Source organism: Neoarius graeffei, chromosome 1, assembly GCF_027579695.1.
Source record: "Neoarius graeffei isolate fNeoGra1 chromosome 1, fNeoGra1.pri, whole genome shotgun sequence".
NCBI lineage: Eukaryota > Metazoa > Chordata > Actinopteri > Siluriformes > Ariidae > Neoarius > Neoarius graeffei.
Window position 1 is genome coordinate 93,792,809 of NC_083569.1, and position 12,130 is coordinate 93,804,938.

Below are 12,130 nucleotides of genomic sequence, written 5' to 3' on the forward strand. Positions count from 1 at the left end.
ATCTCTGAAACTAGTGGAGATGTTGGCCTAAAATTTTTCACAGCAGTTATTAGTAACAAGGACATTAAAATAAAAAAAAATATGAACAAAATCTGAGATGGTCAGTCGGGAACTTTCTCTAAAATTTGGTGATTTGGCACGGAATTACTCTCACGCAGAAATTAGAGTTTATTAGTGGTTATGATCTGTACAAAATTCCTCGAAACAGTTGGAGTGACAATGTAGCTATATGGCCTAGTGTTACCTACATAGATGTTGGAATGTACATTTTCACTGAATTTTCTCTGTTTTAATTTTTTTTAAATTGTTTGCTGGAAGAGAAGAGCAGGGACGATTGAGAATTGAGCAGCTGTGGTTTATTTACACTTGATACTAAAACTTGTAGCGTCCTAGCAACCACCACAAAGACATTTATAAAAAGCCCAGAAATTCTTCCTTACCCCGGCATAAACGATACAGGATTTATCTTGGGTGGTGTTTACATTAGACCGTATCCGTCTCGTTTTCGTCGCGGATGCACTGTCCGTGCACATTAAAACGCCGGGAAACAACTCCACAGGCGGAACAACTTGAATCCGCCAGGGCCCACGTATTCAGCCCAGTTTGTATCTGATCCGGTGCTGTGTAAACATTGAGGAACGAGGAAACGCAGTGCTGAGCTCTAGCTGACGTCGTCATTGGACAACATCACTGTGACATCCACCTTCCTGATTCGCTGGCGTTGGGATCACACACACAGCGGCTCAGTCCCGAATCACTGCTCGTGCACTTCACTCGTGCGCTCTGCGAGCTGCGCAGGGCCGGAGTGCGCACCCTCCAGAGGGCACTCGCTGTTCAGGGCGGAGTGATTTGGAGCGCAGGAGGAAGCGCTGAGCCGCACTGAGGTTTATTTACACATTTCAACTTATTTACCTCCTTCAGGCGCTTAAACTCAGTGAGAACATGAACATCACAGCCAGGTGTGTTTATCTGCTGGAGAAGGTGTTCGCTTGCCATCCTTCCACTTGCAAGTGGTGAGTGACTTGCACATGCCCGATATGCACTGGGATCATGTGACGTGCCGTCTAATTAGTCATGTGATTAGCATATCCGTGTATTGGCGTTGCTGTGTGCACGCGAATCGTGTATTGGCGTTGCTGTGTGCACGCGAATCGTTTTAAAAACGTTAATCTGATGATCCGGTGATATGGTCTAATGTAAACACCACCTTGGTGTCCTGATCCCCAGATCTTTAACCCAGCCACATATAAAAAGTTGTTCTCCTCCATGCTCTTCCAGGTTTTCATCTGTTTGTCCGTGTAGAATGATGTCTGCAGCACCAGGGTGTTTGAGATGTCGGGGAACTCAAAGGATGGATAATTTTCCAATTCATAGGAAAAATCCTTCTTTACTAGCGAGTAAGGATCTATCCCATCGCAAAGAGCAACTTTCTGAAGGTATCCTGACCGTGTATTGGCCTCTAAACTGTGAAAACTGTCAGAGACAGTTTCACTCACTCTTTACATGACAACAGCCAAATCAGTTTGCCTGAACACCACTTCATTCACCGGAAGTAAACTCACAAGCAAAAGTCATGTGACTGAATACAACCTACACGGCCGGCCCAAGGCATAAGCGAATTAAGCGCCCGCTTAGGGCCCCACACACCACCAGGGGCCCCCAAGAGCAGTTGGAATGCCCACCTGCGAAAATATTTTTAATTAAAAAAAGTAATATCAATGACATGATATAGCAGAAACAAAAGACACAAAAATAAGACACAAAATAAAGTTTTTTGTATCATTTTCATAGTTGGTACATTAGGTTAACTAATCCTTGCTGCTGGTTGCTGCCACTGCGCTCCTGCACAACCAGACGCACGTGACGTGACAGGAGTTATTCACTTCGGAAGATAGGTGGACTAGATGGCTAAGCCATGTCTCAAAAAAGAAATTATCCATCTGGGGCAGAGAAGAGGAAGAGACAAAAGGAAGAAAAAAGCAGCAAGAAAAAGGTAAATTTGAATGTCCAATGTTACTATTTTTGTGTCATTAAGGTTGTCTATGTTCTGGCTAGGTTGGCTGGATTAGCTAACAGAATGTCTGTCATAGTAGCTAACGTTATGCTACCCAACACAACAAAATGTAGCCTCGGATATCATCTTTAGTTCTAAGCTGAGAGCCCTCGCTTTACTTACAAACTCCAACCTAAATGTCATGACCGATATTAGCTCAAGTGGACAAAGTCATATCAATTTATTAAGATTGGCGCAGTAGTGTGTTCAATAAGGTGAGTGCAAGTTCTTGATAATTGCTGTCAGATCACTAGTGTGAGTTTAACAATCTGTCAATAGCTGTTATTATTAGCCTTTCTGCCTGCAGGATAGTCTATTGCCATTAACTGGTACTGCCCTCTGCTGGACGACACAATGCAATACATAATTCTGCCTCACCAATGTTGGCTTGGATGATTTTAAAATTTGAGTTCACTGTTATTGATAGTGTGTAGGCCTGCATGTATGAAATGCATAGTAATTAAATCCTGTTACACAATGTAGGCAAAAGTCATCGCCAGATATGTCAGCCTACTCTTAAGCATGAGTAATTGTACGCTCTTGAATATAAGTAAAGATACTAAATTAATTACATTAAAATAATTTATTAATGATGTACTGGTGTACCATTATTTTGCAGGAGCCCTGCTGAGGTTTTTTGGGACACAATCAACCACATCTGCCCAGGCAGATCTGGGTACCTCCGCCTCCTGCTCCTTTGATGAAAGTGCTCCAAGTGAGTCATAATATGTTACTACCAAATCATGAATTAATCACACTTTTATTTCAAAATAATGTTGTTGAAACACAGTTGAATATTTATTTTGAATGACATGACACATTTTACACATTTTGCCTGTTTTTATTTTTTACACATTTGGCCTGTTTTTATGAGTTTTCATATTTTCTCCTATAAATAGTTTTAAGTGCAACATAATAGGTTGTTGTTGTGTTATTGTTGATGTTATTATGCTGCAAATTTCTCTGTTCATTTTGTGAATTTAAGATTTCTTTTAAGATGTAAGGTTTATTCCAGATTTTAAGATTTATTTATCTGTTTGTTATTTAATAACATTAGAAGTACAAGTACTAAGTACTGTTTGTAAGAACTGTGTATGTTAGGTTTTGTTTTGCACATTAGTGCAAAATAAACTGGTTAACTTGTTTACATATACAGTGTCTTGTCTACTGATTTGTTGTTTTACTTACAAATATGCCACACATCACTCTGAATATTTTATATTGCAATAGCCACAAGTTGCAGTATAATGTAAACCAACTGAGGCCCACTTTACACGGGGACGGTATAAAACAAACGCAAAAGTCCGTTTTTGTTCTCACTTTTTTCCGCGTCTACACGACCGTTTTCAAGGAGGAAATCTGCGTCTATACGGTGACGCATAAATGTCTCCGCTATGTCTGCACGCATGCGCAACGTCTTCCGTCTTGTCTGATCTGCACATCTGCGCCGCTGTTCTGTCAAGTTATCCTACCAAGCCTACTATGCATGCGCGAAATCCAGGAGGGTAGGAAAATTCAACAGTAGTTTTGTCCCACCGATCAGCTGGGCTGATAGAAAATCGGTGAGAATTTCACGCATTTGCCGATTTTTATGTTTTGTGCGTATTGGTCGAGTCTTTGGCCGAGTCAAATAATTTGTAATGACTTGTTTTGAATAATAAAACGGTCTGTATGAGAACTTGCTAGGATAACTTTACAGAACACCGGTCCGGCTGAGGTACTGTAGTGCTCGAGGGAGGAGCAGGAGCAAACCGAAACTCTTTTAATCTGCCTTTATTAAGTAACACTCACTCTTGTTTCGGTGAAGAAGAGAAAAGGCAGTGTCCATCTCAGCAAAATAAACCCGTTCGGCTGCTAGTTTTGTTTTCAGTCTCGGGTTTATGGTTTCACGAGCGGCTTGAATAGGCGGCGCGCGCGCGTGTGTGTGTAACTTGGCGACACCAAACTGAGGAGCTCTAGCTGGGCGGGTGAGCAGGAAAACACATCTACTGCATTTAAAACACAGAGCAGCTTGAAGGTCCGTTGGATCGATGTAATCAGACATGCTCTTACTTTTTTACTTACTTTCTTACTTTCCGGGCTGGCATGTACAGTATATGACACATGTATGACGTAAACACGTACCCGACGTGAGCAGATCCGAGCGGAGTTTCGCGTATTGGGTAGTTTAGACGGATACGCAACGGGGGCCGTTTTTAAACTTATCCACTTTGGAAGGCGTTTTCAATTTTATCCGTTTTTCAGCCTCGGAAACGCCGTCCTCGTGTAAACGAAAGGCACTTCTGATAAAATATTTAGTCGTTTTTACCCGACAGCGTCCTCGTGTAAACGGGCCCTAAAAACGCAGATTATGGTGGGTGGCTAGACTAACTAGACTAACTGTGTAGCCTAAGAAATAATAAGGCAGCTAGCAGTGTAGTTTTGGTGGTGTGGGGGGGCCCCCAAATCAAATTCTGCTTAGGTCCCCTTAAAGGCTTGGGCCGGCCCTGACAACCTATATTCTATTCCAGGTTAACCACTCGCAAAGAACGACTGAAAAATCTTCAACTCCGTGGACTGTCAGTGAAGAAATTGGCAGGATGGTGGCTGCACGCTGTGACTGTATGGCAGGCCTCGGAGAAAGCTGTTCTCACACAGCATCGTTATTGTGGGCTTGAAGCTAGAGTGAAACAAAGGGATTCACTGACAGTGACAGATAAAAAGGCGGACTGGGTTCTTCCTACTGCTGTGAAAAAAAGTCTCCTACTCCCAGATCAGAGATATTTCCTTTCTAAAGAAATGCCCAAGTCAAGTTCCTCAGCCACAATCAGAAGTTCAAGACAAAGTTCTAGGGAAAGAAAAGAAAGAAAGCACAACTTTATTCATCACACACTTGTGAAATTTCCTCTCTGCATTTAATCCATCTGGGGCAGTGAAGACACACACGTAAGCAATGAGCACACACACATACCCAGAGCAGTGGGCAGTCATGCTAACAGCACCCGGGGAGCAGTTGGGAGTAAGGTGCCTCGCTCAAGGGCACCTCAGCCCAAGGCTGTCCCATATTAACCTAACCGCATGTCTTTGGATTGTGGGGGAAACCAGAGCACCCAGAGGAAACCCATGCAGACATGGGGAGAACACGCAAACTCCACACAGAAAGGCCCTTGCTGGCCGCTGGGTTTGAACCCAGAACCTTCTTGCTGTGAGGCGACTGTGCTCACCCCTACACCACCGTGCTGCCATTATGTGAAAGGGGAGAGCACAAACGCAGTCCCCCACTACCAGAAATTATGTAGTTGAGATTCCTGCATTTGAGGAATTCACAAAGGTCAGCACAGCCTGAGTGCAATGGCTGGGCCTCACTTTGGGCAAACCACCTTCTTGATCATGGTGTTGCCCCTGCCAGGGAGACGGTAATACTGTTTATCTTTTTCTCTGTTTGAATGATTGGAACCACAAACAGTGCAAACATGAACCATATTTAAGACAGATTAATCCTTGCTTACAGGAAAGACGATGTCTGGTTGTCCCCCAGTAGACGCTATCATGTGATGTGTGACGTCATGTGCAAGGAGTCTATAATATCAGCCAAATTCATCCAGATGACAGACAACTGTGTGATCAAAATATGACCATCGAAGAAGTCTCTTATGCAATTGACCATCTAAAGGTGAACAGATCTCCCGGTGCTGATGGTCCCTCTGCTGAATTTGAGGAGACCTTTCCAGAAGAGTTGGCCCCCTTTATAACTGAAGTCATATTAGAAAGTATTGAAGTAGACACTCTCCCTCCTTCAGTGACTCAGGGCTTGATTACTTTAATTCCCAAACCCAAAAACCATCTCATGTCTATTGATAACTGGCGACCTATTTTAATTCCTGAATAATGACTACAAGATTTTTGCCTCCATAATTGCTGAACAAATTAAAAATGTATTAGATTCAGTTATTGATGTTCAGTCAGGATTTTTAAGAAAAAATACATATTTCTAATAATATCAGGCTTGTCCTTGATTTGATTGATTATTTCCTTCTTCTGTCCTGGTGACAGCTACATCCTCTTTTTGGACTTCTATAAAGTATTTAATATGATGGAGCATCATTTTTTTATTCAGGTCCATCAAAAAATTTGGATTTGGGAGCTTCTTCTGTAAAGCTGTTAAAACGATGTACACAAATGGAAACAGCTCCATCAGATTAAAAGGTGATATCTCCCCAAGATCTGACCTGAAAAGGGGCATCTGTCAGGGCTGTCCAGCTTCCCCACATTTATTCATTCTCTGTACATGACTTCTTACCAGTCATAATAAAAACAGCACACTATAGGGAATATCCATCGCAGGCAGAAGCATCATAATATGTCAACTTACAGATGATCCAACCTTGTTTTTAAAGAAGGCCAGTCAAGTGCCTATTGCTCTCACAGTCACAGAGTCGTTCTCTGTAGCGTCTGGTCTTCATTCAAACTTCCTCTGAAAGAATGTAATATACCTCATGTTTACAACGTACCAGTTAAAGAAAAGGTGACTTACTTGGGGATCACGATCCTGAAGAATGAGGAAACACGATGCTCTGAAAACTTTAGCCAAATTGTTGATAAGACGAGGAAAAAGCTTAATCAGAGGTTACAGAGAGATTTATCTTTAAAAGGCAGAGTGTTGTTGATGAAGGCAGAAGGTTTATTGCGTCTCATTTCTGCAGCGATTCTTTTGTTTGTTAGGAAGCAGCCTTGTGACACAATCGCAATCGATAAATTACTCTTCATCTTCCTCTGGAAAAACAAGACTCCCTATGGAAATAAATCTGTTATCATGAATAGCTCGGATTCTGGTGGACTCAACTTCCTGGACTTCACAAGTCTTCATCATACTTTTAAAACCAACTGGATAAAGCAGTTCTTGACCAAACCGACATCTCTCTGGAGTTTTATTCCCAATTATATTTTGTCTAAGATTGGTGCTCTGGAGTTTGTACTTTTATGTGATTACAAAATAGAGAAACTTCCCTTAAAGTTCTCTGAATTTCACCAGCAAATGCTTTTCACAGTCTTTAATTTACAAACACTATTTTCCTCCCCATAAATGCTGCATTTGGAACAATCGCAGTGTGACATTTAAAAATAAATCCCTTTTATAAAAACTGGGTGGATAAAAATATAATTTTAGTAAATCAGTTATTAAATGTGGAGCTCTGTCACTCACCATCTTTATTTTCTTTCTCTCCCATACACAGCCACTGCTCTACACACACACACAAATCTGGAGCAGAGGATCATAGGAACTTCCGCATACATTAACAACTGTTAACAAAAACACTTTCAAACACTAGCGTTAGCACGCTAACTTAACAAAACTGCTGTCAAAAATGAGCATCAATGCACTTACTTTTAAAAAAAAAAGCAACCGCTGTCAAACTCTAGCATTAGCTTGCTAACTGTTAACAAAATGCTGTCATGCTCTAGCATTAGTGCACTAACTTTGAACAAAAACACTGTCATACACTAGTGTTAGCATGTTAACTTAACCCTATCAAAAACAAGCATCAACGTGCCAACTTAACAAAAATGCTGTCAAGTTCTAGTGTTAGTGCGCTAACTTTTAACACTAGTGTTAGCATGCTGACTTAACGAAACCCTATGAAAAATGAGCATCAACGCGCTTACTTAAAAAGAAAATGCTGTCAAACTTGAGCGTTAGTGCGCTAACTTAACAAAAACGCTTTTAATAACGAGCATCAACATGCTACCTGTTAACAAAAAAGCTGTCAAACTCTAATTTTATTCTGCTAATTTAACAAAATGCTGTCAAGAACCAGTGTTAACACACTAACTGTTAACTAAACACTTTCAGAACATGAATGTTGGTGCGCTGTTAAAAACGCTGTCAAACTCTAGAATTAACGTGCTAACCATTGTAGGTGCAATTAGTCTTAAGTGATCAATCTCATTAAATCATTAAATCAGTCTCATTAAATCTCATTAAATCAGTCTCATTGAATCAGTCTCATTAATTAATACCATTAATTTTGGTGCTTAATAATAAATTACCAAACAGCTAAATTATGGTATATTCCAAATTATTATGATCACTTACCGTATTACATAACTCATATGCACCTTGGAATTCTTTTGAGATTGGGCGACTTCAACTATATTAGGAACAACAAATAAACACACGGTTTCAATAATAATTGAATTTATTATAACAATGATAAAAATTGAATAATAGCAGTTGAAATATATACAAATATGATATGGTCATATACTTGATGAGCGCGTGTGTGTGTGTGTGTGTGTGCGCGCGCGCGAGGGGAGAAAGAGAGAGCAAGGGCGTGTGTGTGTGTGTCTCTGTGTGTGAGGGAGAGAAAGGGGGGTGAGACAGAGATTTCCTCCTTACTACTACTACACGGGCCACTGAGCTCTTAGGATGTGTCTCGTATGCGACTGCGCAGTATGAGGAGGAGGAGATAAAGAGGGTTTGAATGTGGGCGCGGGAGAATGTGCTATAAAGTTTGAATTGAATCAGAGCATGGAATGTTATCTAAGTAGAACAAAGGATTAGCTCTGTTGCTAACTAAGGTGTGTTTGTGGGGGGAGGGTGACGACCTCATGGTCCCTTGAGACAATACAATTAGCCCTGGATGCTAATGAGACAAAAGAATTAGCCGTAGCAGCTAATTCCACTAGCTTATAACATTACTAAATCCACTGAAATCTTGATGAGGTCAAAATATGTGTAATAATGAAATTTAGGTGTTAGGAAGGAATAGAGAGCATGCAAAAGCCTATCTATTTAGCAATTGAGAGATCAAAACAAAATAGAACAATCATCAATTCAACTCTGCGTGTCTACAGTGTAAACAATTAAACCGTTCCTGAGTTTAAATTCACACTACTTAATAAAACTAATTCGTAAGACTAGTCTTTTTGCCCAAAATGCCAATCTTATGTCAGTATCTTGCCTTGACGCAAGATTATGAGGAGGGGTTCTGGAGAGACGGAGTGTCCCAGTTTGGAGGCCTCCGTGAAGCACAGAGAATTTCTTGGTCCGACGTGTTGTCGTTCGTGAAGAAAAGAAGTCTCTGATCAAACAATGTGCACAGCGCTTTTAGTTAGAAGGAATCCGGTCGCTTCTAACTTTAATTAACTGCTTTGGGCTGCAGTCGTACGTACTTATAATGAACAAATGAAAAAAACGGTTGTAACTCATCCGAGTTAAAATCGCGCGATTCTGGATTTTTACCGTGGCCAGTGGTAAACAAAGAAAATGCGCTAAATCGTGGATGCTCTGAGAGCAGATGTCTCCTTTGTCTGTTACTGTGTGGTTCACAGAGCCGAGGAGATAGTGTCTCTTTATGCCTACGGATCCAAGTCCTAGAACCAAAGAGAAAGAGCAGAAGTTTACTGAGTCACTTATAGCTTCCTGGAGGATGTGACGTAGGTGATCCCGCCCAGGCGTGACGTAGGTCAGCGTGGAAGTTGGTTGGTGGGATCTGTAGTTTTAAAAGGGACTGTGATTGTACTTACACCATTAACAAAAACGCTTTCAAAAACAAGCATCAGCATGCTGTTAACAAAAATGCTGTCAAACTCCAGTGGTAGTGTGCTAACTGTTCACAAAAATGCTTTCAAACACTAGCATTAGCATGCTAACAAAAAATGCTGTCAAAAATGAGCATCAATGCGCTTACTTAAAAAAAAAAAACGCTGTCAAAATGTAGCATCGGTGCACTAACTTAACAAAAACGCTGTCAAACTCTAGCATTAGTGTGCTAACTATTCACAAAAATTCTTTCAAACACTAGCAGTAGCATGCTAACTGTTAACAAAAACGCTTTCAAACACTATCATTAACACTCTAACTGTTAAAACATTGTCAAACTCTAGAATTAGGATGTTAACATAAAAACACAGTCAAATTCTAGCATTAGAGCACTAATTGTTGATAAAAATGCTTTCAAACTCTAGAATTGGCGTGCTAACTGTTGACAAAAATGCTTTCAAAAATGAGCATCAGCGTGCCAAGTTAACAAAAACGCTGTCAAAGTCTAGTGGTAGTGCACTAACTGTTCACAAAAACACTTTCAAACACTAGTGCTAACTTAAAAAAAACACTTAACTGTCAAACTGTAGCCTTAGTGCGCTAACTGTTCACAAAAACGCTTTCAAAAACAAGTGTCAGCATGCTAACTATTAATAAAAACAAAAACATTGTCAAACTCTAATGTTAGTGTGTTAACTTAAAAACAATGTCAAACTTTAGCATTAGCGTGCTATCTTAAAAATATGAGAGTTACGGCGCTAACTGTTAACAAAAATGCTGTCACACGAATGTTAGTGTGCTAACTTAACAAAAATGCTGTCAAATACAAATGTCAGCATGCCAACTTAACAAAAATGCTCTCAAACTCTAGTGTTAGTGAGCTAACTGTGAAACAGTCAAATATGAGTGTTAGTATGCTAACTGAACAAAAACACTGTCAAACTTCACCATGAGTGCGCTGTTCACAAAATCAGCATCAAACACAAAAATGAGCAGCGCGCTAACTGTTAACAAAAACACTGTCAAACTCTAGCATTAGTGTGCTGCTCATTTTTGGAAGTGTTTTTGTTAACAGTTAACATGCAAACAAGTATTTGATGGCAATTTTGTGAACAGTGCACTCACGCTAGAGTTTGACTGTTTTTGTTCAGTTAGCATACTAACACTCATATTTGACTTTCTTTTAACAGTTAGCACACCGACGCTAGAGTTTGAGAGTGTTTTTGTTAACAGTTAGCGTGCTAACATTCGTATTTGACAGCATTTTTGTTAAGTTAGTGCACTAATGTTCGTGTGACAGCATTTTTGTTAAGTTAGCGCCGTAACGTTCGTATCTGACAGCATTTTTGTTAACAGATAGCACACTAACACTTGCATTTGACTGTTTCTTTTAACAGTTAGCATGCTAAGTGTTAATAAAACACTCAAATTCTTTCATTAGTGTGCTGACTTAACAAAAAAGCCATCAAACATGAGTGTTAGTGTGCTAACTTAACAAAAACAAGCCTCAGCGCATTAACAAAAACGTTATCAAGCAGAGGTGTTAGCATGCTAACTGTTAAAAAAATCACCATCAAACTCTAGTGTTAGTGCACCAACTTAACAAAAACACTTTCAAAACCAAGCATCAACACGTTCATAAAAATGCTGTCAAACTCTAGTGTTAGCATGCTAGCTTAACAAAAACCCTGTCAAAAACAAGCATTAGCATGCTAAATGTTAACAAAAATGCTTTCAAAATTGAGCATCAGTGCGTTAACAAAAACGCAGTCAAACTCGAGCGTGACTGTGCTAACTGTTCACAACAATGCTTTCAAGCACTAGTGCTAGCACACTAACTTAACAAAAAGCTGTCAAACATGTTAACTATTGACAAAACGCTGTCAAACTCTAGTGTTAGTGTGCGAACTGTTCACAAACATTGTCAAACTCCAGCGTTAACATACTAACTTAACAAAACGCTTTCAGAACGTGAGCGTTAGCATGCTAAATGTTAAAATGCTTTCAAAAACAAGCATCAACGCACTGTTAACAAAAACGTTGTCAAATTTTTGCATTAGTGCACTAACTGTTGGCAAAAATGCTGTCAAACTCTAACATTAGCATGCTAACTTAACAAAAATGCTTTTAAACTAATGTTAGCATGCTAACTGTTGACAAAAACGCTGTCAAACTTTAATGTTAGCATACTAACTTAACAAAAATGCTGTCAAACATGCTAGTGTGCTAAATGTTAACAAAAACACTGTCAAACATTAGTGTTGGCACGCTAACTGTTAAAGTGCCATCAAACACTTGCGTTAGTGTGCTAACCGTTAACAAAAACACTTCCAAAAAAAAGGATTAGCGCATTAACAAAAACCCTGTCAAGCTCCAGCATTAGCGTGCTAACTGGTAACAAAACATTTATTCATTTCATTTATTTATGTCAAGAAGAGAATGTGCCTGCAGTGTTTGTTTGTAAATAAAAGCTGAAGTTGATGGTGTTTGTGTGTGATGAAGTGTGAAGGAGAAACACAGTGGTGGTTGGTTTTATCTACACAGACATCAGCAGC

The 12,130-nt window shown here is 39.9% G+C and overlaps 1 non-coding gene across 1 annotated transcript; it reads right to left on the minus strand.

The window, feature by feature from the left end:
* Positions 1-5,285: 5,285 nt before the first annotated feature.
* Positions 5,286-5,449, minus strand: LOC132896835 (U1 spliceosomal RNA). Its single transcript, XR_009656182.1, has one exon. It is a non-coding gene; the product is annotated as a U1 spliceosomal RNA (small nuclear RNA).
* Positions 5,450-12,130: the final 6,681 nt, after the last annotated feature.